Source organism: Antechinus flavipes, chromosome 4 (assembly GCF_016432865.1).
Source record: "Antechinus flavipes isolate AdamAnt ecotype Samford, QLD, Australia chromosome 4, AdamAnt_v2, whole genome shotgun sequence".
In the NCBI taxonomy this organism is placed as follows: Eukaryota; Metazoa; Chordata; class Mammalia; order Dasyuromorphia; family Dasyuridae; genus Antechinus; species Antechinus flavipes.
The window spans coordinates 271,148,839-271,174,977 of record NC_067401.1 but is presented as its reverse complement, the minus strand read 5'-3'; the positions used below and the strand labels follow the sequence as shown (position 1 = coordinate 271,174,977).

General features: G+C 34.9%; 1 protein-coding gene across 1 annotated transcript in view; it reads left to right on the top strand.

Annotated features, from left to right (window-relative positions):
- Positions 1-323: 323 nt before the first annotated feature.
- Positions 324-26,139, top strand: part of GPR63 (G protein-coupled receptor 63) — a 47,143-nt gene continuing 21,327 nt past the window's right edge. Inside the window, exon 1 of the mRNA XM_051997430.1 lies at positions 324-1,696. The gene's annotated coding sequence lies outside the window, so the exon portion shown is untranslated. The remainder of the gene's footprint in view (positions 1,697-26,139) is intronic.

The window sequence follows — 26,139 nt, the reverse complement described above, 5'->3', positions numbered from 1 at the left end:
ACCCAAGAGCCACTATGATGGGAATGTCCTGATATTTAAAAAAAAAAAAGTTTGTTTCTACAAAATAATAAAAAAAGATATCTCTCATTGCACACCTCCTGTGTCCTCCCTCATTTTAGGAAACTGCCTCTTTTGTGCATCCCTAGTTCTGTTTGCTGTAGGCATGGGTAAGTGCTGGTAACAATTGCAACCAGAGATGGAAAAAAAAACTTACTCCCAAGAAAACTCTTTAGGTAATGATTGGCTGTAAACCTTGGTTAAGGTAGTGAGTGAAAGAAAGGAAAGAGCAATCCTTGGTAGAGCAGATCTTTAATCCTGAAATCCAGGTAGAGAAAAAAAAAATATTGCCAAGTAGGGGCAGCTAAGTGGTGCAGTCAGGAGGACCTGAGTTCAAATCTGATCTCTGACACTTAACACTAGTGTCACTTAAAAAAAAAAAAGAAAAAGAAAATATTGCCAAGTGGTATTTCTCCAGAAGAAGATGCTGTAATCTCAAATGGGCTATCGAGTCTAAAGACTTGGCGGTCCTGATCCCCTCTGTCACCCTGTGCTGGTGACACTTTTGGAATCAATTCCTGCCGGAATTAAGGGTTTCTGAAATTAGCAGAGGTCCAATGGGGTGAGGTCTGCCTCGGGTCCCTGGCTCTGATCAAGGACTTCCTAAATACCCAGCCCCTCCAAGGATCCGTTTCCTGGTAGGTTTAAGAAGCTGGCTTTCTAGGTAGGCTAAATTACCTTCTTCAAGAGCCTGGCTCCAGTAAACCTGGAAGAGGAGGAAGGGGCGGATGAGGGAAGAAGCTGCGGGCCGAGTGGGAAGGCGAGCCTTGGAGCCATGTGCAGCAGGCTTGCCTGGGGACCCCTCATTTCTATTGGGCTGTCAGGGGATTCGGGGGAGGTTCTGGTTGGTGCGACCCTAACCCAGGCCAAATTCGGGACTTTTGGAGGTGGGAGACGTTCTGGGGCTGAACTCGGAGGCTGGGGCGGCGCCATGTGCAAGCTCCTGGAATTTGCTATTCCTACCCCCTCACCCCACCCTCTTTTCTGTCTTGCTCCTCCAGCCTGCGCGCAGGCAGCTGCGGCACGGGAAAAGCTCGGAGTCTTTAAAATCTCTGCATGGGGTGGAAGCAAAGCCGGGTTTGTTGAAGGTGGCGGAGCGAAGGCGGAGGAGAAGGCATGGAGGGACCCTCAATCTGCCCAAACGAAGCCTAAGACGTCGGCCTAGAGGTATCCGTGCAGCACTCGCTCTCCCTAGAAAGATGTGTCTAGGACACGCAGCCCAAATACGTGTATGTAACAGAGACTGACAGAGTCGCAGCTCAGTTTCCTTTCCAAAAGGGGAACGTCTCCTTTAAGGAGGGAGCCCTGGGTTACCCTGAGGGGCGGGACACCCTGTGCAAATTGAGACAGCTGCAGAAGCGGCTCGCGAGCGATGCTCTTCTTCACTTTCTGCTCCAGCTCCCGCCGCCGCTGCTTCTCTTTCCCCACCTCCTCCTCTTCCTCCTCCTCTTCTTTCTCTTCCTCCTCCTCTTCCTTCTCCTCCTCCTCCTCTCCTCCTCCTCCTGCAGCTTGCTCCGGAGCTTTTGTTTTCCGGCGCCGAGGAAAGAGCTGCTATGTCCGGAAAGTTCCCAGAGGGATCGGCTCAGGCCACGCTACTTGGGCTCCGCTGGGATTCCCCGGGCTTTGTCCTTTGTCCGAGGTGAGACTTTGGACCCTTTGCGTGAGGTTTTCCTAGGTGGTGGTGGGAGTGAGGGTGGATCGTGGAGGAGGGTCCTTGAATCGCGGCTGCTGTGGGGTGGAAGCGCTGGAGAATTTTCTGTTCTGGGGCGTTTTTCTGAGTGCGCCTAGATACGTGGGAGCCAGTGGCAAACAGACTGCCTGAAGATGAAGAAGTTGGGGCTGGGGGGTGGGTATTTTGGGGCACCGCGAACCCAGTTGCAGTTGGAGACATCTTTTTCTGCAGCAGAACCCCCTTCAGCAAAAGGAAGATTCCTGGCAGCAGTGGCCTTTCCAGAGGAAATGCCACCCAGTGGACTGAGTGGGCACCCATCTTCTCTGAAACTTGTCCTTTTAGTCACTAACCCCAAACCCTCCTTTCCTCTTACCTTCCGATTTCTCCAGAGTCGGAGGGATCCCCAAGCAATTAGGCCTTCTTGGAAATCAGAAATTGTACTTAGCACAGTTTGGCAGATAATTCCACCTCTTTTAAGCATCCAAAAACCTTCAGTAGGTGGCTCATTGGAGTGAGAAGACTAGAAAAGATCTGGAAATCTTTTGAAGCTAAGGCAACGTCCCGTCATCTTTGTCACAATGGTTTATTAACTAGTGTCTGTTGAATTGGATGAAGAATTGGTTTTAGGGGAAAGGGGTTTCGGAAAGAGATAAATTCAGATACACACAATGTCTTTTGATATTGAATTGGAGGCAGGTATAGCTCTGTCTCTCATTGTTTCCTTGATTAAATTCTCAAGGTAGTCTTCCTTTCAGATTATTTTCTTTAGCTGATTCCTCTCTCCTTCCCCATTTTGGAATTATGCAGTTTTGCAGAAAAAAAAGCCTTTTTTTATTCTTTTCGGGACTCAGGCTTTTATTAAGAATAACTGTAGGTAGTAGAAGGGACATTCCTTTATACAAATTTGGTCTTTCTTCCCTCCTTCCCCCCATTCAAGTTATAAATGAGTACTTGGTGTAAAATATAAACTACATACTAATGCATATTGGAAATCTAGGAATTCCGGTAATCATGCTGCAGTGTACAATGAAAATGCAATGGTACTCCCTCTTTTTTTATATTTATCAGTTTTTCTATTAATTTTACTTGGTGAATTTGCTCATCATTTAGTCTTAGTTTAAGAGATCCTGGGAAAACCTCATTATATCCAGGAATGATAATTAGAAAGCATTACCTGATGTTTCACTTAACTGATTTTGCTGAGAATATTGCTTAGCTAAAAGTAAAGGTCATGCTAAATCCAAAAGTGATGTGTCTAAACAGTTAATGAGTTTTTAACATAATGTGGTAGAAAAGGCTTTTTGGTCTAGGAGTATAACAACCCAGGCTCACACCTTGGTACTGCTACTCACCATGTAACCTTCAAATCACAGGTTCTCTTGGAATCCTTTATCTGGGAGATAGAATAGGGCACAGGATATTAAGGTTAGAATTGGAAGGAAACTTTTAAGGTATTCTAGTCCAAGGCCTTCATTTTTTTTAATTCCAAAAGCTTATGAGGATTATAATTTCAGTTCCATCATCTCTAAAATAAGGGAATAGGCAAAATTTTGTTGATATTATTGTTTAAAAAATGAAACAAGACTATTTTATTAGGTGAAGAGGCTGTTTAAATTCAAATGAAGAAAGTAATGGAATATGCGATTTTTTTAAAGTGTGGGGATGGGGGTAAAAAATCTTTTGGCATCTGTCTTGGGTATGCTATTACATCTACATGGGAGTATAATGTGCATGCTTGCAAAATGGATTGATAGGGATTGTGGGAGAGTTCTAGTTGTAATAGGAAAAAAAATTACAGAATATCATTCCAGAATAAACTTCTAATAGTCTTAAACTATGTTTGGACAATAGATGATCTTCTCTGATCATAATACTTTCACAATTTTTTCAAAAATATTAGGACATTTCTCCTTTGCCCCCAAAACAAAGTATCTTCAATACCTGAAAATTTTCAATGAACTGAAAAAATATTTGAAAATCAATTATTTGGGGTTAAATCAAAAACCAAAAAATTCCCACTAAACTTTAGTTACCTCTTTGTTTCAGAATTTCCTGATCCTGGAGGAATCACAGTGAAGCCAGACTTACTATCATGGGTTTGCCAGGTTCACTATAATGGGTTCACAAAATTCTTTAATTTACCTCCCAGGATTCTGTCGATTATACTTCTGCACTGAAATTTTGGAATTGAGTTTATTCTCTATGATGGATTATAATAGCTTTTTGTGAGTGCTTCTCTTTGAATATTTTAAATCTTGTTATGAAATGTATTCATATTTAGCCATCATAGACAAGATTACACTTTACTTGCTAAAACATATGCCTGAAAGCAGAACTGTAGGTATTAGAAGCAGTTCCCAATGGTTATCATTTTTTTGTTAGTTACTATAAATTAATTTTAATAATATTGTTTTTGTCTTTTGTGTTCATATGCTGTCTTAACATGGTGTAGACAGAGGCTACAGGCTTAAACAATCACTACCAAGTAGTGTTTTTTGTTTCTAGCCTCTTAAAAGCTACTGTTTCTCACCACAGTGCAGTTATACCTTGACAGTGTTTCTTTATGCTCACATTGCTCTTGCTTTAATTTGCTTTTAGAAAAGTAGTACTTTTCATAAAATTATGTCCACCAAGATAAGTTTTTCTTCCTATGGCAGCTGCTTAAATTTGCTGGAGACTTTTTCCCTTTTGTCTTTAGCCATCAATATCTAAAGATTTCTTGGGTAGGATTGAAGGCGTCTCTCTAGGAGGCAAGCTATAGATAAATTTGGGAAATTTTGTATTAGATACTGGAATTGAAAGAAGGGCAAATAAATGTATTGCTTAAGTGTGCAGTATATTTAAAATATAGTGATTTCAATGACAGATCAACAACCAGAATCTCTGGCTGACTTTTGTTAGTGGCACATCATTGTTACGTAATTGCCAAATCTGGAATACACACACACACACACACACACACACACACACACACACCTCTGTGTATATACATATATACACATGCATTTGTAATATATATGTATGTGGGTGTCTATTCACTGTCATCAACTGTCTATTGAAACAGCTATTCTTAGATTTTGAACTGAAAGGAACCTTTAAGAGTCATTGAACCCAGTTCCTTACATTTTATAGAAAAGGAGACTAATTCACTGAGCATTAAATGAACATCTTTTATATCCTAGGCACTTTCTTGGCACTGGAAAAAATACTTGATAAAAAAATTAGTTTCTGTTCACAAAGAATTTATGCCGAAGTCACCAAAGTAATTAGTTGCAGACCTGAGATTTGAACCCAGATTCCCTAATTTCAAATCCTCCAAACTTTCTGTTCTATTATCCTACTGCCTATTTGATTACCCAGCCCAACTTTTGAGAGTCTTTTTTTTAATTTACTAGTGTGATTGTAAGACATGTATATGTTTTCTACAAGTGTCTTTTGTAGAATTATAACTAAGAATTTTTTGTATTTTCCAGTTCAAGTCCACGTGTATTCAGTAAGTGCCTATATTCCAGGCACTTGAGATAGGCACTGAAGACAGAAAGACAAAACTACAAAATTCCCTACCTTTAGGGATCTTATTCTCTTATTACCTATGGCAGAAAAACTCTTAAGAGCAATTTGTTTTGAAACTAAATGCCCATTTTAAAATTTATTCTTGAGGATTTGACCATGTTTGATTTTTTTTTCTTTTCCTTCCATATAATTATATGATCGAAGAAAAAGGAATATATATTTTTTTTGGCTGTTTAACAAAAACCATAGCATTTTAGTAATAGATGGGGTCTTTGCTAGTTGATAGGGTTTTTTTTTAGACTTGACATTTCTGTTTTAAACCAGATATGACTTTAATTTGAACTGGGCAGATGTGACTTTAATTTAAGCTGGATTTGACTACAAAGTATAGGTAATTTTGCAACCACAAAACATGAAGAACATTCCCAATAATTTGTAGTGTGGACAAGCTTACACACTATAGTGAAGGATTTGCTTCAAGCATTGAGCCATGCTTAGAAAAGATAATTTTAGAAACTGATGGTTTTCTAGCAGTTTTCAATCTCTGAATTTTATGACTAGCTTAAAATATCTATAAATCTTTTAAAAAGTTAAATTTGAATAGTTGTTGAAACTAATTTTTTATCTGCCTCCTCCCCTTGCTCCCTGTTGATTGCTGTCAAACATACTTCTAGCCAAATTCTTTTGAGGGTTCACCTACCAAAAAAAAAAAAAACTCTTTTGAAAGGAAAAGGTTATTAGGTAACATTTATGCAGGATCATAGATTTAAACATCTTAGCAAACTTAAGATCAGTTATTCTAATCCCTTCACTTGTCAGAAAAAATTGAGGCTCAGAGAATTTAAATGGTCATATAAGTAGTAAACAGAAGAATTTTGATTTGAACTCCCAAATATGACACATATACTGCTTGATATGCTACAGAAAATCCTGAACTTGCATTCAGGTCCCAATTCTGCCATTTATTAGCTATGTGGCTGTGGGTAGAAGGGTCACTTAACTTTTCTGATTCTCAGTTTCCTCAGCTGTAAATGGGAATGATAAAACTCCTTTATCTTTTGCATAAGACTTTTATGAGGCAAATGATTTTTAAAATTGTAACTTTTGACCCATCATTACTGTGTTTAATTTTGCATGGTTGTAATAAATGACAGAATTGTAGATTTAGAAGTAACTAGATGCCAGAAGGCATCCAGTATGACTTCCTCCCCATTATATTACCTCCTTCCTTTTTACAACACTCTGTTATTATTCCTCTGCTTTACTATTTTCTGTGATGGAAAACTTAGTGGCATTCTGTCATTGGACAGTTGTAATTGTTAGAGAGTACTTCATATATTGAGCCTAAATCAACCCCTCTCTAAAAGTGATTTTTTAGTAGCAATTCTAGTAGTGTAATAGTGTCTGATGTCATCCAAATGGAACCTGGTTGAGTTGACTTCATAATAAGACTTTTTTTTTATTGAAGAAAACTTTTATTTTTGAGCTGTAGTTAAAACCCAAACTGATTATTAAATCTATTCTCTAATTTTTTAATTTTCTATATAAGAATTCATCTTTAATGTAAATGATAAGTTCCCCCCCACCCCAGAATTTGAGCCCTTGTTTCTCATCTGAGATTTTTTATCCCAAAAGATTTTTTTTTATATTTTGAAAATAATATTAAAATATTTTTAAAGATAGAAGTCTGTAAGGATCTCAAAAATCCTTAAAATCAAAAAATAGAGAAGACAATAAACATTAGTTGGCCAAGAGATGGGGTTTAAGGCCACAAAAAATAGAGATAAATTTAGAACCAGAGTTTTTATTGGAGTCTCTTGTTGGCCAAACTCAAGGTGCTTTGGATTCAGAGCAATTCTTATGATTTTCAGTAAAAAGGGCCTCAACTTAAAATCACCTAGCAAACTTTTGAGTACCTACTGTGTTCCAGATACTATTTTATACTTTTTAAAAGACTCAGGTTATGTCCACAAATAACTTACAGACTTATTGAGAAGACGGGATATAGTCATATTCAAAACTATACCATACTAGAAGAGTGATTCTTTTTCTTGTTGCCAAAACCCAGATTACAAAATATTGAGAAGATAATGCATTCAGTTGGCCATATATGCAAATTTCCTTTTTATAGGCGTTCAGAGAAAGAGGGGCTCATTACAGGTTGAGGTGTTTAAGGAAAGCTTTAATCAGGTAAAGTAACTTAGCGTGAAAAATGAATTTAAAGTGAAAGGATTAAAGAAAGCATTCCAGGTATGACATTTTCCTTTGGGGGAAAGTAAGAGCTTACCAATAAAAAGCCTGTCTTCTTAATATGAAGAGGAAAAGGGAGGAAAAAAAGCATTTATCTAGTGCCTACCATGTATCTGGTTGCTAAATCCTTTACAGATTTTATCTCATTTAATCCTCATGACATTCCTTCGAGGGAAGTGAATAATTACCTTGTTGAAGTGTCTTTCCTAACCCCACCAACACCATTATTTCAGGTCCCCAAAGAGAGCTCCAAATATTTTACTTTCTAGCCATTTTTAATAGCTAATTGTCTTACAACTCTCCTAAAATATTATATGTTGGTACCTTTTAAATATATGAATATCAGAATAAGTTTCTACTTGAGAGAATTCACCATTATAAGCATGAAAAATCCATAACCTTTTGCTTTCTTTGGAATTCTCATTCTCTTTAGCACCTGAATATAAATTCCTACTTAACATTTTCCCACATTTTCAATCTGACTGGAACAGCTCTTACAAATTAGGTTAGTAGAAGAAATTGGAATTTTCCATGATGATAATATCATCCCTATAAATAGTACTTTATGTTTCTGAATCCTCTCCTTTTGGATCTTTTCCTGATTTCCCAAATTGTTCATAGTCCCCCAATTTATCTCAAAATTATTTTTATATTTATTTCATATTAATTTTGTATTTGTGTGTATGCATGTTACCTCTCAATAGAATTTAAGCTTCTTGGAAATAAAACTGTTTTCATGCTGCTTTTATAACTTCAATATTATATCATGGTGTGTAATAGCCAGTTGGAAGAATTGTATTCGTATCCCTCCCCTAAAACATACTGGCAGTATGATTCTGGGCAAATCACTTGACTTATCCATGTTGTAGGTGACTCTATAATTATACCACACTGGAATGAAGATTCTTCTTTGCACTGGTACAGCATCTATGTCATTAAAATCACAAGTCTAGCCCTATCCTCAGTATCAAGTACCTTGCTTAATATATAGGAGGCATTTAATAAATGTGTGTTGGATTGAATTGGTTGAACACATGAGCTAGATAGCATGGGCATTCTCTCCATTTAATAGGAAAGAAAATTGAGTATTAGGTAAGTAACCTTCCCAAAGTCACATAGATAGTAATTTTTTTTTTTTGGCTTTCTGTTTCATACATTAAAAAAAAACTACCAAATTTTTCCAAATTTGTGCAAAAATTGTTTTCAGCATTCGCCTTTGCAAAGTGCTGTGTTCCATGTTTCTCTCTCTCCCTTCCCCACCCCTTTCCCAAGCAATCCAGTATAGGTTAAGCTTGTGCAATTCTTCTAAGCACATTTCCATATTCGTTATGCTACACACACACACACACACACACACACACACACACACACACACACACCCCAAAGCAACCGCAACAGAAAGGTGAAAATCCTATGCTCTGATCCACATTCATTCTCTGTAATTCTTTCTCTGGATGTGGATGACACTTTCCATCACAAGCCTATTAAAATTTCCTTGAATCACCTCATTGTTGAAAAGAGCCAAGTCTATCACAGTTGATCATCATGTATAAATAGTCATTGTTAGAGTTGTTGGAGATCTTCTGACTCCAGGTTCCCATGATCTTTCTACTTATCATTCTGTTTCTATGTATATTTTTACTCTTACTCTGGTTGAGGGAACAAATCCTAATACTTTAGTGATTTGGCTAATGTATTTTTAAAAAATTCAACTGCTCAAGGTATCTTAACATTCATAATTTCACATGTAAGCAAACTGCTTTTTCTCTCCCTTCACTTTCATTATTACTTATGCTTACTGGCATTTGTGTGGACATGTTAAGGAAGGAGCTATAATATGTGCATTTATAGGAAATGAATGGATCTGTATAACCTTTAAATTTTGTTATTTGGGAGCAATAATAAAACCTTCAACCAAAATGACAAATCTTTTTGACTAAAAAGAGAAACCATTTCTGTGCAAATGTGGTATCATTTTGTAGGCAGAAAAAAACAATGGCTCTGGTGTTAAGGGATTTGAATTGGAATCCTATTTCTGTAACTGTACAAGTCACTTAGACTCTCTATGCCTCAGTTTCTTAATTTGTAAAATGAGGGGGTTGGCCTAAACAATTAATTCATGTCCCTGTGTCCCAACATCTTCAATGGCTCCCTCTTGCTTGGTGAATAACAATTAAACCAGAAGACCTAATGGCAATTATCCCCTTCTTTGTTTCCTCTCATGTTTATATTCTAAAATATGGTGTTTCCTACCATCAACCCATTTAATCTGCTGAAACTTGTTAGTATAGTCACAATGATGATTGGGGGTGGGGGTGGTAACAGTTTTTCTTCCTTTAAAAGAGTAAATTGCTATTTTTTTAAGAAAGAAAAAAAGTTAATTGGCAGACATAGAAGATGGCAGGAAGTTTGGTACCCAGACATCCCTTTGGCAACTCTAGTGGATGTATTTTTAGTCTGACAGGATCTGGCTGGAGATAGAGGGAAGATGGTGCTACAGTGAAATAATTGGAGTATTTCATAACTGTGAGTTTGAGTATATTTTGTACAATGTAAATTTTGCATAAAATTAGAGATGAGGTCAGAAACTTTTTCTTCTTCATTGTACCTTTTCATCAAATGGTACATTACTTCCTTTAACACATTATGGTTCAGCTACACTTTCATTCTTGCTGTTACATAGGGCACTCTTTGTTACTTATCTCTCTGTGTGTAGGCTGTCTATCTTTCATGACTACAGTGTTCTGTTCAACTATTTTGTTTAGTCCCCAATTTCCTTCAAAATTGAGCTTGTACATTTCCTCTTTGGAACACTGAAAGGAACTCTGGCTTAGGGGATCTTGGTTTGTATCTCAGTTCTGATAATATCTGTGACACATTGGCTAGGTTACTCAAATCTTCTTGAGTCTATTTTCTCATCTCTAAGATAAAGAAGTTGAACTAGACGAACCCTGAGATAACTTCCAGCTTTGATTCTACTATATTTCAAATGCTTACTTCTAGTCACTCTCCACCTCACTTCTTGTATTTATGCATTTCTTTAGTTCATATTTGCATTTTGCATATATACACATGTGTATAAATACTATATATATATATACATATATATATATATATATACATATACACACATATACATATTTTATCCCAGCTTAATCTTTCTCCTTTGATAGAACATAAGCTTCTTGAAGGCAAGAGCTATTTCCTTCCTGTCTTTTTTTCTACTTAGAGTATCTAGCACACAGTAGGCACTTAATGCTTAATTATTAATTTATTTCTATCTTTTATAGTACTTTTAACATAATTGTACATAATAAATACTTATTGAGTGAGTGATGATAACTTTTTTTTTTTTTTTTTTTGGAGAGGCAATTAGCCTAAGTGACTTGCGCAGACTCATACAATTGATATTAAGTATCTGAGGTCAGATTTGAACTCAGGCCCCCCTGATTCCAGGGCCAGTGCTGTATTTACTGTGTCATCTAGCTTCTGCAATATATTTTTTAAAAAACATTCGTGTCCATTGCTGAGAAGTGAGCTGTCTTCTGAATCTGCAAAGTGAAGGTTCTAATGAACAAATTCTAGTAAACTATGAGAGTGGGTCACATTAAATAAAAGCAATTTAGCTTTGTGGATTTTTTTAGTCTGTTTTTTTGTTTCCTTATTGTTAAAGAACTTTAATATAAAAATGATGAAAACATGCATATATTACATAAAACATGTGTTCATATATTACATATATTATTATATATATAATGTATTATATACTATACATATGTATATTACACTTAATCGTTTTAAATTGAAAATTGCAATGTTAGAAATACTAGTGTTTTATTGTTCCACAAGAACAAAAATGTATTGTCTTCCTTTGTTGTAAATGGATGTCTAAGGTATTAAGTAGCACTTTCATCTTTTTTTTAAAAAATAGACTCGTACCTGTAAAGCATAAGCCTAAAAATAAATGTATATGTTTGAGAATTGTTAAGAGTTAATACCATTTTTCATATTGATTAGAATGCATGGAAGCATCATTTAGAAAGAATGTTGTGCAAGGAGACAAACGACTGATTCTCACAATAAATAGCTTTGTGATCTTCTGTAAATAGATTAGTTTGTATGAGCCTTAGTTTTCTCACTTGTCATGATAGAGGGTTAGACTAGATTATTTTAGTAATTCATTTGTGACATATCAAACCTTAGAAATCATGTAACAGCTTTTATTTTATAGATGGGGAAACAAGTCTAGAGAAGCCTAGTCTTTAATGTCTCACAGTCCTCCTTCTAAACTCATGACTAATGGTAACATAACTGAGATATCTTTTCACATAACAAGGTTATTCTGTGAAAAAGTACTTTGCCAACCTTGAAATACTATATAAATGAAATGTTATTATTTTAGTGTCTTTTACTGCCAATCTAGCAAATAATTTTGCTCTCTTGGAGTCATAATGGTTTTGGTAGTGTTATGTTTTGTTTAAAAAAACAAAAGCATATGAGATTATTACTCTATTTCTGAACCATAATAACATGGTTCAGAGAATAGAATTGTTGGATAGATTGAAGTTTAAAGAAATCAAAATAATAAGTCACTTAGCTCTTTAAGTTGACAAAATACTTTACATATAACAACCTATTTAAAGGGGATTAAAAAGATTATTATTCCATTTTTACATGTGGGAAAAATGTGAGGAAAGAAACAAAGGCTAGTTAAGAAAATATTACATCAATGTAAATACAGTTATATTTACTCTAGATTCTGACAATGTATCAAGTGAATGCAGAACTTACTTAACAGGTTACTGTACTAACTTTTTGAAGAAATTTTTTTTAACATGAATAGAAAATTTTTTAGGGTAACATGAAGTTTATCTCAAAATAGAATAATGATTGGGCTTGGCCTTGAAAGGGAGCAAGAGTTCCTTTAGATATAAAAGTGAGGATACAATAAAAAGAAAACTCATACTTTTCTGGTAGTTTTGTGAAGGAAATGAGTACAGTTAAATTTCTATTTTCCATAGTAATAGAGTGGAAATTCTTTGAGACTTAACACCTGCCTTAGTGTAACCTTGAATTATTTCCTTTGTAAAAACACATTTTCTGTAATGTTATTTGATTTAAATTTATTTATCAAAATTTGTGTATTAATTAACTCTTGGATACCATCCTGCTCTATTGACTTGATGTAGCATACAGATGAAGTTGCCTAATAGCTCTGACACTGAAGCAAACCTTCTGTCAGGTCTACCAACTTCAAAAGTTTTTTAAGTGAATTGTCACTTAATTATTAGTCTAGCTAAGTTAGTAGAGGCTTATTGCCAGAAGGTTGGACACCAGATGGTTTCTCTCTCTCTTTCTTCCTCCCTTCCTTTATTTCTTTTTTTTCTTCCTCCCTCCCTTCCTTCCTTTCTTTCTCCCTCCCTCTTTCCCTTCCTCTATCCCTTCTTCCCTCCCTTTCTCTCTCCTTCCCTCTCTTCTTCCTTCCCTCTTTTCCTTCCTTCCTTTTCTTTCTTTCCTTTCTTTCCTTTTCTTTTTGGCAGGGGTGGGGTGGACGTAACATTAATGCATTATTATCTAATTATTGGAGGACATGATCTAGGTTTGTAGAGGAATTACACATACAAGTAAAATTATGGATTTTTAAAATATTGACCTACACTAGTATAATCTTATGTGATTGAAATTTATGGCTACTCCCCAAAGGTCATGTTACCCAATAGTTTTAACTTCTGTCATCAAAACTTCTTTCTCTACCAAATGCTGTTGTGTTTTATATAGCATTTGCTAATGAGTAGTGAAAATGGGCAAGAGGGTACTTAGGAGGCAAAGGAAAAAAGGTTCTGGGAAATCCACATGTCATATAATAAGTGGCAGTATATATACATACATATGCGCATATATGCCTATATATATATATATATATATATGATATATATATGTATATATATATATATATATATATATATATATATATATATTTGTTTCACTTATGTGTAATAGTCATCTTCTGGATTCAGGTTAGTAAGCAAAGTGATAGGGTTTGTTTTTGAAAATAGAAAATGAAGTTTTATGTGTCAAGACATGATAGCAGGGTGCTTAGACTGCTTCTTCACACTTCTTGGTTCCAATTTTAAAATCTGTCACTTTTCCTAGCAGGTAGATTTTCATTCTTGTATGGGATCTCTGTGGCAGTGGCTCCTTTCTCTAAACACTAGTCTTTAGGCAGTGTTTTTCAGTTCTATTAGGAGTTTAAGTTTATAAGACATATTTTAGAAAAGTACAGGGGCCATATTATTTTTAAGGGGCTCAGTTTCATAGTCCAACTTCTCAGATTTCTGTAGCCACATCAAACTCTTTATTGCATCAGATTTCTGGGATTTACCATTGGTAGGAAAAGTTCAACATACTCTGTCTTTGAGCTCTGTTCCTCTCTTTCTCTTGTTTATAATAACCTGGATGACAAACTAAAGTTGGTGTTTTTTTGTCTTGGTAATTTATTTTTTAAAAGAGGGTATCATTTTTCAAAGTTTATTTTAAAATAATTCTGACATTGAAACCTTTTTTTTTTAAAGGTTTTTGTTTTTGTTTCCTCCCCCCACCCTTCGTGGAATAAAAAGGTCCTAAAATTTCTTTCAAGTGAGTAGGCTGTAATAGTGAAAACTAGATGCAGCAGTAAATAGACTACTGGACCTAGGCTGAGGGAGACCTGAGTTTAAATGCAGCCCCAAATACTAACTAGCTGTGTGATTCTGCTTCCAAATCAATTCATTTCTGCCTCAATTTTATCAACTATAGATTGAGGATAATAATAGCATCTACCTCTCAGGGTTGTTGTGAGGATAAAATGAGGTAACATTTAAAAGCATTTTGCAAGCCTTAAAGTGCTATTTAAATGCTAATAGTTAGGAATGTGACCCAAAAAATTGGTAATAATTGACAACTGAATCAGGGGAAGATCAGAATCTAATTTTGTGTTTTTCTTAATTAATTATTAAACATAAGAAATAAAAACACAACAGTAGAATAAGGGGTAAGAGAAATAGTTTGAATTAATGATTTAATAAATTTTAGATAAATTTCAGTTGCCATCAATTTTTAGGACTTGAAAAATTAATCTCTAATGTTAGTAAATTAAACACATCAATATTTTTTCTTATTAAAATGAATTTATTCTCACTTTCTTAGCTTAGTTCCATAATAATGTCTTAAATGTCTACAACATATAAGTATTGAATTTAGAAATTCTGGATACAAAGAGAAAAAAATGACACGGTCTTTTCTCTCAAGAGTTTATAATTGAAAGAGATGAGGATAGGGAAAAGAAATCTACCATACAAGTGAATAATGTTCTGAGGGGGAAAGAGAGAAAGGGGTTGAAGGAGGAGGAGGAGGAGGAGGAGGAGGAGGAGGAGGAGGAGGAGGAGGAGGAGGAGGAGGAGGAGGAAGAGGAGGAGGAAGAGAGAGAGAGAGAGAGAGAGAGAGAGAGAGAGAGAGAGAGAGAGAGAGAGAGAGAGAGAGAGAGAGAGAGAGAGAGAGAGAAAGAATATGAGAATGAGAATGAGTGAGAACTCTTGCAGATATTGAGAGTATGTTTTTAGCTGGATAGATCCACATACTACAAGGAAGTAGCCTTTGATTGATCTTTATCTTGAAGAAAATGAAATATGTTAGTGGACAGATGTGGAGAATGGGTTTCAAAGGAGTAAAAAACTGCATTTTAACCCCAGTGTATTCCTTTATTTTCACATATGAATGATTTATATTGATCTAAAAGTAATAATAGGATGTGAATGAAATTTGAGTTTTATATGAGAACTTTATTTGCACATACACACACACACACATACACACACACATCGTCTTGGGATCTTTTATAGGATCTTATTAGAGCTTTAAAAAAAAAAAAAAAACAACTGTATTGTAATGAAGGACTTTTGATCCTAAATCCCATCAGAGGTTAGGTGTCTAAAGCTAACCTATTGTATATAAAATTCCTTATTGCAGTACATTAGGGATATGTTAATATCTGCGATTTGTAGGGGAGGAGGCAGTCATCTCTCCTTCCTGATCAATATCAGGGACTTGGGCATATGATTTCTCAGATAAATTTAAAATTCTGCTTATTCTGTTCAATTCTAGCATCATGAATATTCAGTGAGAAATGCTTTTCTCATAGAGAAATTGCAATGTTCTTTTTCTCAGAATGTTTTTTTGATTAGTTGTTGGACAGTATGTCAAATTTTGCATTTGAACTGTCAAGTACAATAATCCCTGCTATTATTTACAATTTATATGGAGAAAAAAATAAGGAAATATATTTAATGTTTGGCTATAGCGTATCAGTTACTGCCTTATACATTGTTGCTACTGGTGGAAATAAATGGAAAAGTAGACCTTATCAGAGCATAATAAAATTGTCAAATGTTCATGAGGGAATAAAGTGGGTAGAAGATCTAGTAAGTAATAGATTGCCTTTTGGGAGGGAGAATGACCATTCTTCAGTTAACAGTCAAGTCATTGTCTAATTGTTTTTGGTTTATTGTTATTACTTAAGATTAAGAAAATTTGTTTAGGAGATTTAGCCATGGGCACTTAGTTGCAAGGGCAGGTCCCTCTAGTTTCATGTCTGGTTGAGCCAGCCACATGTGATAATCTGAAGGTTTTAATTATATTTGGCATTTTTCCACTAGAACTTGGAAGCAGCCATTTTACTGAAAATGTAGTGTCACTTGTGACACTATCAGTGGGAAACCAGTAACAAACAAAACTCAAAGGCCTCCACTGGGACACTTTTTTTCTCCCTGGTGACTTCATGCTGTAAGAGAAAAGTCATAGCCAGCTTTTAGAATACAAAGCCATTTCATCACCTGCCTTCTTTTTGTTTTAAAAGCTCTTTTTGGTGCCTCAGAAAAAGAAATTCAGCATTTCTTCATGAAAACAAATATTACTTCCTTTCTACTAGCTTTTCTTTTTAAGAATTAAGAGATGGGTTTTATGTTTAGAGATACTGTATAGATTTAGGACATGATAGGTAGAGTTTAGTTGTATGACTTTATATTTAAGAAGAGATCTCAGATGTTATCAAATGTAACATTCTCATTTTACAGAGGAGGAAACTGAGATCAATAGAGGTTAAGTAACCTGCCTTGGAACATACAACTAGTGTTTGAGGCAGGATTTGGATCTAAGTCTTCCTCATTTAAAATCTAATACTCCAACTGCTATACCAGTGAATTTTTTAAGTGCCCTCCTTTGGTTAATTATTTCCTATTTATCCTGCATATAATTTGTTTATTTGTTGTCTCCTGCCTTGATTATGAACTCCTTGGAAGCAGGGACTATCTTTTACTTCTTTTTATATCCCTAGCACTTGGCATAGAACCTGACTCATAGTAGGTGTTTATTAAATATTTAATGATTAATTGATTGATTAAAATGTAGAAGCCATTGTTATAGTTCTATGCTATAAGCAAAGTTGATACAATACATAAAAAAACAGAATTAGGCAAAAGAAATTATAAGATGGCTTTTTTTGCAGAAGAAATTTTTGCTGTATAAAAAAAGATTTAGTTCTTTTCTTCTTTTCCCCCAAGGAGTACATTTTATTTTATTGAATTTATTAAATTAGGGTTCTGTTCAACTTTTCAGGAGTGTATCCCTTGTATAAAGCTAAGTAGGGCATCTAGCTGGCAGTGGAAAGAGAATTGTATTTACAGTAAGAGAATCTAGATTTGAATCTGTCCCATAGATGACATTTTACCACACCAAATCTCTTTTTCCTTAACTATAAAGTGGACTTTATTGAACTTTTCTTCTGCTTTCTAGAAGTTTTGGGGTTTGTTTTCTTGCTTTTTCCTCCCCTTCAAACTCCAACAAAGTAAATCCATAAATCCTCTCCTGAATAACAGTAATAGCATTTAGCTTTCCCTTTTTGGATCTCTCCTACCTACATTACTCTCTAAGAAATTTTACCATCTTTTTCATTGTGTTCCCTGTAGCCAGAGTGACTTTATTCTATCAATTGTACTCTGTTTCTCTTTTTAAATTTTTTCTATTCCCATTTATTCTTAGTATAAATAAAATCTATTTGTTTTTCCATTTCCAACAAAACAAGTTATTAAAAAACAAAACAAAATCTTTCCCCTCAGTTCAATTCAACAAGCATTTATTAAGTACCTACTATGTTCTGAACACATAGAACATTGGGCTGGCATCAGGAAAATGAGTTCAAATTTAGTCTCAGACCCTTAATACCTTTATGACCTTGGGCAAGTCCCCTGATAGAGTTTGGAAAAATGGGGGAAATGAAATTGGCATTCATTTCCCAATATCGTTATGAGTGTCCCAATAAATGCATAAATGTTCTCTAACCATAAAGTAGTCTACATATTTTTAGGAAAATTCTGTACATCCTTCAAGGCCTAGAACAAGTCCAAAAGACCTCCTTTTACTACTATAGTGTGCAACAATCTCTTCCTCTAAAGGCAGCTAGTGATTTGGTGAAATCAAGAAAACCTGAATTCAAATGTGACCTTCAGTGCTTGCTAGTTATATGATGCTGGGCAAATAATTTAACCTCTCTTTGCTTTAGAAGCAAATAAGACATTTGTAAAGTTCTTATAGTGCCTATCACATAAATGCTAGATATTAGTATTATTATTGATGTTGTTGTTGTTATTAAACGACCCCCTGCCCTACATTAGCTTAAATTCCCTTGATATTGTTTATCATGTTAAAACCATTTCCCATTCTTTCTCTACCCCTTCACTGACCAACTTCTAGGAAGATGAGCTTACACGTTCTGCCTCCTTCCTCCTTATTCTTCAACCCAAAGAATCTGAATTTTTCCTCTGTCATTTAATGGAAACTGTTTCCTAAAAGGTGATCAGTAAGTGTCCTGATGGCCAAGTTTCAGGTCCTTATTTTAGTCCTTTTACACACTCTTTTCAACGTCTTATCTTACAGTCCATCTTTACCAGGGTATTCTCTTCTCTTTTAGCTCTATCACATTGCACTATTTTGATTCTCTTCCTATTCTCTTCTCTGATCGTCCATCCTTTCAGCTTATACAGTCAGTGTCCCATGCCTATTATGGATTGGAGTGTTTATCCTTTCCAGTCCTAGGATCATAGGACCTTGAGAGAACCTTAGGGCTCTTCTAGTTTAACATTCCCTCCATCATTTTACATATGAAGAAACTGAGATACAGAGAGTTGGAGCAAACTCCCCACAATTATACAAGTAGTAGGCAAGAAAGTCAATATTTGAACCCAACTTCTCTAACTCTTTCATTATCTGGATCCTGATGGGGAAGCCATCTGTGCAGGCACAGATGAAAAAGTCATGGTTGAGATACTGAGACTTTTTCAGTGGGCTACAGAAAATAAGATCTAAAGGCTTGAAGCCTTTAGAACTTTTGATGCTTTTGTGACCTCAGACAAATTATTTTTCTCTTCTGAGTTTCATTTTCCTGATTTTGAAATGAGGAGATTGGATCAAACAATAAAAACTAATATTTATGTAGCAACTTTAATATTTGCAAACTTCTTTATATATTATCTCATTTGAATTTCACAGTAATCCTATGAGGTGGGTACTCTGAGTGTAGTCCTCATATTTCAGATGAAAAAAGCTGAAGTGCACAGGGTTGTAATGACTTGTGCAAGGTCCCTTAGCTAGTGTCAGAGGTTGTAATAATATCTTGTGTTCCTTGCAGAAGATACTCAATCTCCTTGACCTTTGCATTTCCACTAGCTTTCCACTCCTTGCCTGCAGTATTCCCTCTCTTTATATCTTTTTTCAGATGAATATTTCCAATTTATTCCATATAACATGTTTGTCACAGTTGTTTGCATGGCTTTCCCAATGAGAGCAGGAATTTTTATTTTTTTGCCTTTCTTTGTATCCTAAGCACTTGGGAAAGTACCTGGCACATCGTAGACAGCTAATAAGTTAGCATTTGCTTTTATTTTATTTTTTTCTCATTTTATGTTTCATTTCTTATACTTGCTTATGTTATTATCAAATCTAACTACTTATTCTTGAATACTCATGCTTCATATTAAAAAGAAAGAAAAGGAGGAAGGAGAGTATTATAGTTGATAAATAATGTTAAATCATACCTTCTGCACAGTTATTACTTGGACTCCAGAACCAAATTCTTAAACCCTATTTCAAGAAACACTTAGATTTTCCAGCATCTTTTCAAATATCTCAGATATTTCCCCTCTTTCATAGAGATGTTATGAGGTCAAAACAGGTTTGTTATTATCTCTGAGGATGAGTCAGTACTGCTCTTCAAAATTAAAATTTTGAAATGGCATATAATAGAGCATAGTGGTCTTTCAAACTGTGCTGTTTGTCTAAATTCCCACTTGGGAAGAATATTAATATTCCTGTCGATTCCCTTATGCTCATTATTGAGATATATTCTGGCATTTAATTTTATTTGCATACTGTAGGGCAGCATTTTGAGTTATTTCCTTAAATTCTAATTTTGTGGTTGCATAAAAGGATTGTCTTCCATGAGGTTACCTTGGGACTTTGGAGCTGATGAGAATATTAACAAGTGGTAAAATTTGAATTGAATAAGAGACTGTATATTTTTGATAGGGGAGCTGAAAATGATCCTGTACTTCTCTTCTTCCTCTTATTCTTCCTCTTCCACCTCTTCTTCTGGAATCAGTGCTATGAAGGCATTGTTCATTGTGATGGGAAAATGAGAAAGATTATGTAGATAAAAAGGAGTCTCTCAGTTTTTGTCACATTTAGTTTGACCTTGGAGTTAATTTAAGATCATGAATGGAATGTACTTTATCACTTTCATCTCAGAATTTCTTTCTTCTTTCAAAGCACACTTCTCAGCCATCATCTAAACAAAATCATTGCTGATTCTCCTTTTTTCCTCCTATTTCCCAGGTCCCTCCTTTTCCCCTCTCCTCACCACAGTTGTTAAAATTTTCTGCCTTTAGAAATTACTTTGTTTACTTCATGTATATGTTGAATTTACTCAGTTTCATGTTATATCCATCAAACTAATACAATGTAAGTTGTTACATGAACTTTTTCTTATTTGGGAATCTACCTACCAAAGGAAAGTCAGGAATTATATGAGCAAAATTACAAAAAAGTTTTCACACAAATAAAGTCAGACTTAAATAATTGGAAAAATATTAAGTGCTCTTGGATAGGCCGAGCAAATATAATAAAGATGACAATACTCCCTAAACTAATCTATTTATTTAGTGCTATACCAATCAGACTTCCAAGAAAATATTTTAATGATTTAGAAAAAATAACAACAAAATTCATATGGAACAATAAAAAGTCGAGAATCTCAAGGGAATTAATGAAAAAAAAATCAAATGAAGGTGGTCTAGCTGTACCTGATCTAAAATTATATTATAAAGCAGCAGTCACCAAAACCATCTGGTATTGGCTTAGAAATAGATTAGTTGATCAGTGGAAAAGGTTAGGTTCACAAGATAGAATAGTCAACTATAGCAATCTAGTGTTTGACAAACCCAAAGATTCTAAATTTTGGGATAAGATTTCATTATTTGATAAAAACTGCTGGGATAACTGGAAATTAGTATGGCAGAAATTAGGCAAGGACCCACACTTAACACCACATACCAAGATAAGATCAAAATGGGTCCATGACCTAGGCATAAAGAACGAGATTATAAATAAATTAGAGGAACATAGGATAGTTTATCTCTCAGACTTGTGGAGGAGAAAGAAATTTGTGACCAAAGATGAACTAGAGACCATTACCAATCACAAAATAGAAAATTTTGATTATATCAAATTAAAAAGCCTTTGTACAAACAGAACGAATGCAAACAAGATTAGTAGGGAAGTAACTAACTGGGAAAACATCTTTACAATTAAAGGTTCTGATAAAGGCCTCATTTCCAAAATATATAGAGAACTGACTCAAATTTATAAAAAATCAAGCCATTCTCCAATTGATAAATGGTCAAAGGATATGAACAGACAATTTTCAGATGAAGAAATTGAAACTATTACCACTCACATGAAAGAGTGTTCCAAATCACTATTGATCAGAGAAATGCAAATTAAGACAACTCTGAGATATCACTACACTCCTGTCAGATTGGCTAAGATGACAGGAAAAAACAATGATGAATGTTGGAGGGGATGCGGGAAAACGGGGACATTGATGCATTGTTGGTGGAGTTGTGAACGAATCCAGCCATTCTGGAGAGCGATCTGGAATTATGCCAAAAAGTTATCAAACTGTGCATACCCTTTGATCCAACAGTGTTTCTATTGGGCTTATACCCAAAGAGATACTAAAAAAGGGAAGGGGACCTGTATGTGCCAAAATGTTTGTAGCAGCCCTGTTTGTAGTGGCTAGAAACTGGAAAATGAATGGATGCCCATCAATTGGAGAATGGCTGGGTAAATTGTGGTATATGAATGTTATGGAATATTATTGCTCTGTAAGGAATGACCAGCAGGATGAATACAGAGAGGCTTGGAGAGACCTACATGGACTGATGCTAAGTGAGATGAGCAGAACCAGGAGATCATTATACACTTCGACAACGATATTGTATGAGGATGTATTCTGATGGAAGTGGATTTCCCTGACAAAGAGACTTAACTGAGTTTCATTGGAGAAATGATGGACAGAAACAGCTACACCCAAAGAAGGAATACTGGGAAATGAATGTGAACTATTTGCATTTTTGATTTTCTTCCCGAGTTATTTTTACCTTCTGAATCCAATTCTCCCTGTGCAACAAGAGAACTGTTTGGTTCTGCAAATATGTATTGTATCTAGGATATACTGCAACATGTTTAGCATATATAGGACTGCTTGCCATCCTGGGGGGGGGGAGGAGGGAGGGAGGGGGAAAAAACGAAACATAAGTGATTGCAAGGGATAATGTCGTGTAGAAATTATCCTGGCATGGATTCTGTCAATGCGAAATTATTATTAAATAAAATAAAATTTATTATAAAAAAAAAAAAAAAAAAACAAAACATATTAAGATCCTTATGATTCAGTTTCTCCAGGAATATGTCTACTTCATGGTCATTTAGATTATTAATTGACATTTAGACTACTAAAAGCAAGTTAATATCTTTAAATGACTAAAATTTTTGTGAGTCTTAGAATTGGGGGGGAAGGAAGGAAGAATGGAAAAAAAATTTGCATGATTATTCTATTGGATATTTGAAAGGGATAGCAAGTTGTGCATAGTAGATTTGCGGTTTCATGTGCAATCATCTTTTTTATTGTACTGAGTATGAGAATTCTTTATTCCATAAATTAAAAAATAAAAATATAAAAAGGGGCAGAGAATTATTTTGTTTATCATTCTGTCATGATCATTAAAGAAGAGCAAGGGGATTAGGAATAAGGACCATTTCATATTTTTCTTTGCATCTTATTTTACTTTGGTCAAAGATTCCATCTTTGTAGCATCCACTCTTGTAGGATGGCTCCTTGTTTTTTATTAGGTTGGCTCTCAGAAAGCAGAAGCAATCTGTTGTGAAGACCATACACACATCCTTTTCAGCATAGTCAAATCTATCAGAATTTAAGCTGTATTGACATAGCTTAGTCAACATGCATTTATTTACAGTATGCCAGGTAATGCAAAAAAAAAAAAATCCCTATTCTCAAGGAGCTTACATTCTAATGGAAAGATAGAAACAGGAAAATAACTGGATACATAAATATATCTACAGAGAAGATAGAAGATAGTCTCACAGGCAGAGGCACTAGCAGCAGAGAGAAGAGGAAAGGCCTTCTTACAGAAAGTGGGATTTGAATTGAGTCTTAAAGCTAGTGAACCAAGAAGTAGAGATAATGAGAAAGCATTCTATTTAGTCAATGAACATGTGTTTTTTTAATATGTACTATTTTATTTCTCCCCAATTATATGCTAAAACAATTTTGATATTTAAAAAAATTGAATTCCAAATTCTTACTTCTCCTTCCTTCCCTTTGCTTCTCCTCCATGACATAATATGCAGTCAGATATAGGTTATACATGTGCAGTCATATAAAACGTTTCTGTATTAATAATTTTGTATAATGATTCCAATTTAAAAAAAAGAATGAAAGAACATGAAAAATAGCATGCTTCAGTCTGTATTCAGACAATATCACTTCTTTCTTTGGAGGCAGATAATGTGCTTCATTGGGATTGTCTTGGATCATTATATTATGGAGAATAACCAAACCATTTACAATTCTTTGTTGATCAATATTGCTGTTACTATGTATAATATCCTCCTGTCATCTAAACTCTATTTCAGTTTTCTCAACTGTTAATTGGAGATCCAACATCTATCTCCTGTTATGAGGATCAAATGAGATAGTATTTCTAAAGTGCTTAGCACACCATTTATATATAGTAGGTACTTAATAAATGCTTGTTCCCTTCCTTTCCCTTGATATCCAACTATATCAAACTACCTTCTATAAAATAGTGTACAAAAGGAAAAAGCCAATAGCTAAATTAGTTGAAATGAACTACTTAAACCAGAAAGTTCTTGGAAGAGAAAAACAGAAACATGATAGTGAAGACTATATACCTACATACCACAATGATTAGGTACACTTGATTTTAAGAGATTGGAAACTGATCCTCCCGAGATGGTGAAAGATAGTAGTGAAATAATAAATAATCTTGTATCTGGATATGGAATGTGATACCAGAATTTAGTCATGTGTTGCCAGATGGGGGGGGTACAAAGTTGCCAAGAAAACATGTTAATATTATAAGTAACATGGCAGGTGAGCTGTCCCTGGAATGTCAGTCAGTTTTGAAGGTGATATTTTTAACCCTAGTGAATGGACTAAGAGGTAAATCAAATTATGTTGACTCTGAGGGATTGAATAGTGAGGTTTATGTGGGAAATAAAGATGTTCCTGGAAACCAAATGTCTAATTCTTTCTGAAAGGTGATCTGAAGGCATATTTTAGGGTGAGGAGGCAAGCAAACTAACACTTTATCATCTTAATACTTCTGAGACTAAGCACCGGGGATGTTTTGGCACTTTAAAAAATTGTGTGACTGACTTAATACTTTGTTTCTCTGTCTTTATGGAGGATAGTACTTCAGTGATAACTGGCTTCTACTTAACACCCATCTCTGCTTGCTTGAATGTAAGTGGTGATGTTACATTCCCTCTGGAGAAGCTTTGGCACTTTTCTATGGAATAAGGCAGTTTTGATCAGATTTGAAGTAACACGTGTCGCAATGATAGCAAAATTGAAGGAAGAATGTTTTTTTTTTTCCTTTCCATCTAGTGACAACATCATATTTTTAGAACCAGATTGACATTAGAGTAGAAGTATTTTTTTTAACCTGGTATATATGGAATTTTTATTTAAATTTTTTTTGATAACAATATTTTACCATAATTAGGCTCCTTTGCAATCATATATACTTTTTTATGCATTTAAAATCATCATTCTGTGAAGAAGGTCCATAGTCTTTGGCAGCCTGCCAAACAGGTCTATAATCCAAAAAAGACTAGTAATCCCTGGCCTAGACCTTATCTAACTCCTCCCCTCAAAATTTTTTTTACAGATGAGGGAACTGAGGCCCAGACAAAATTAAATGATTTTCCCAAGAGCATATGATGAATAAGTAAAGAAGCTGGGTTACAATCCCTTGTCTTCTGATTCCCAGTTTAACATCCCTCCTTTATTTTCCTTTCTATCTTTCTTTCTCTACTTCCATGCCCCTCTCTCTCCCTCTCTCCTTCTCTCTCTCTTTCTCTCTCTCTTTCTCTCTCTCTCTCTCTCTCTCTCTCTCTCTCTCTCTCTCTCTCTCTCTCTCTCTCTCAATTGCTTTGCTTCAGGTGGAGTTTTGAAAAAAAAAATCAATACATTTCATAAACATTGTTGGGGCAAGTCAATACTGGCGATTGTACTATGTGGAAAGGTTTATTCTAAATAATAGTTTTTAATATAGTTTTCTTTCTTTAAAATGTATTTATTTTTAATACACATTGCTTTATGAATCATTTTGGGAGAGAAAAATCACAACAAAAGGGAAAACCCATTAGAGGGAGAAAAAAAAAACAGAAAAAAGAAGTGAAGATAGCATGTATTGATTTATATTCAATTTCCATAGTTCTTTTTCAGGATGCAGATGGCATTTTCTATCCAAAATCTATTGAAATTACCTTGGCTTTAATACAGTTTTCAACTTCCACTTTAGTAATTGTGGGTTATCCACTCTTTGAGATTGTTTTTGGCAAAATATCAAATTTAAGATATTGGTTCCTTTCCTTCATTGTCAGATAATAGATGTTCAAGAAATGCAACTGTAAGAAAACATAATTAGGAAAGAAATTCTGTTACTATATATCTCATATAGTTCTTTCTAGTTGTGTTTTTAATTTTTTATGCTATTGTTGTCCTTTATGGCAGTAAGTAAATATTGATTGTAATAATAAGTGTATGAGGTGCTAGCAACTTAGATTTACTAATAAGAGGAACTCTTTGACTCTTTAGTTAGATTTATTAGAAAGATTCTATCATCATTTAAGCCCACATTGTCACTGAACCCTGCTATCACTGGTGCAGGCCCTTATTGCTTCATACCTGTTGATTGCATCTAATCTTTTTGCACTCCAGTCAATCCTCCACT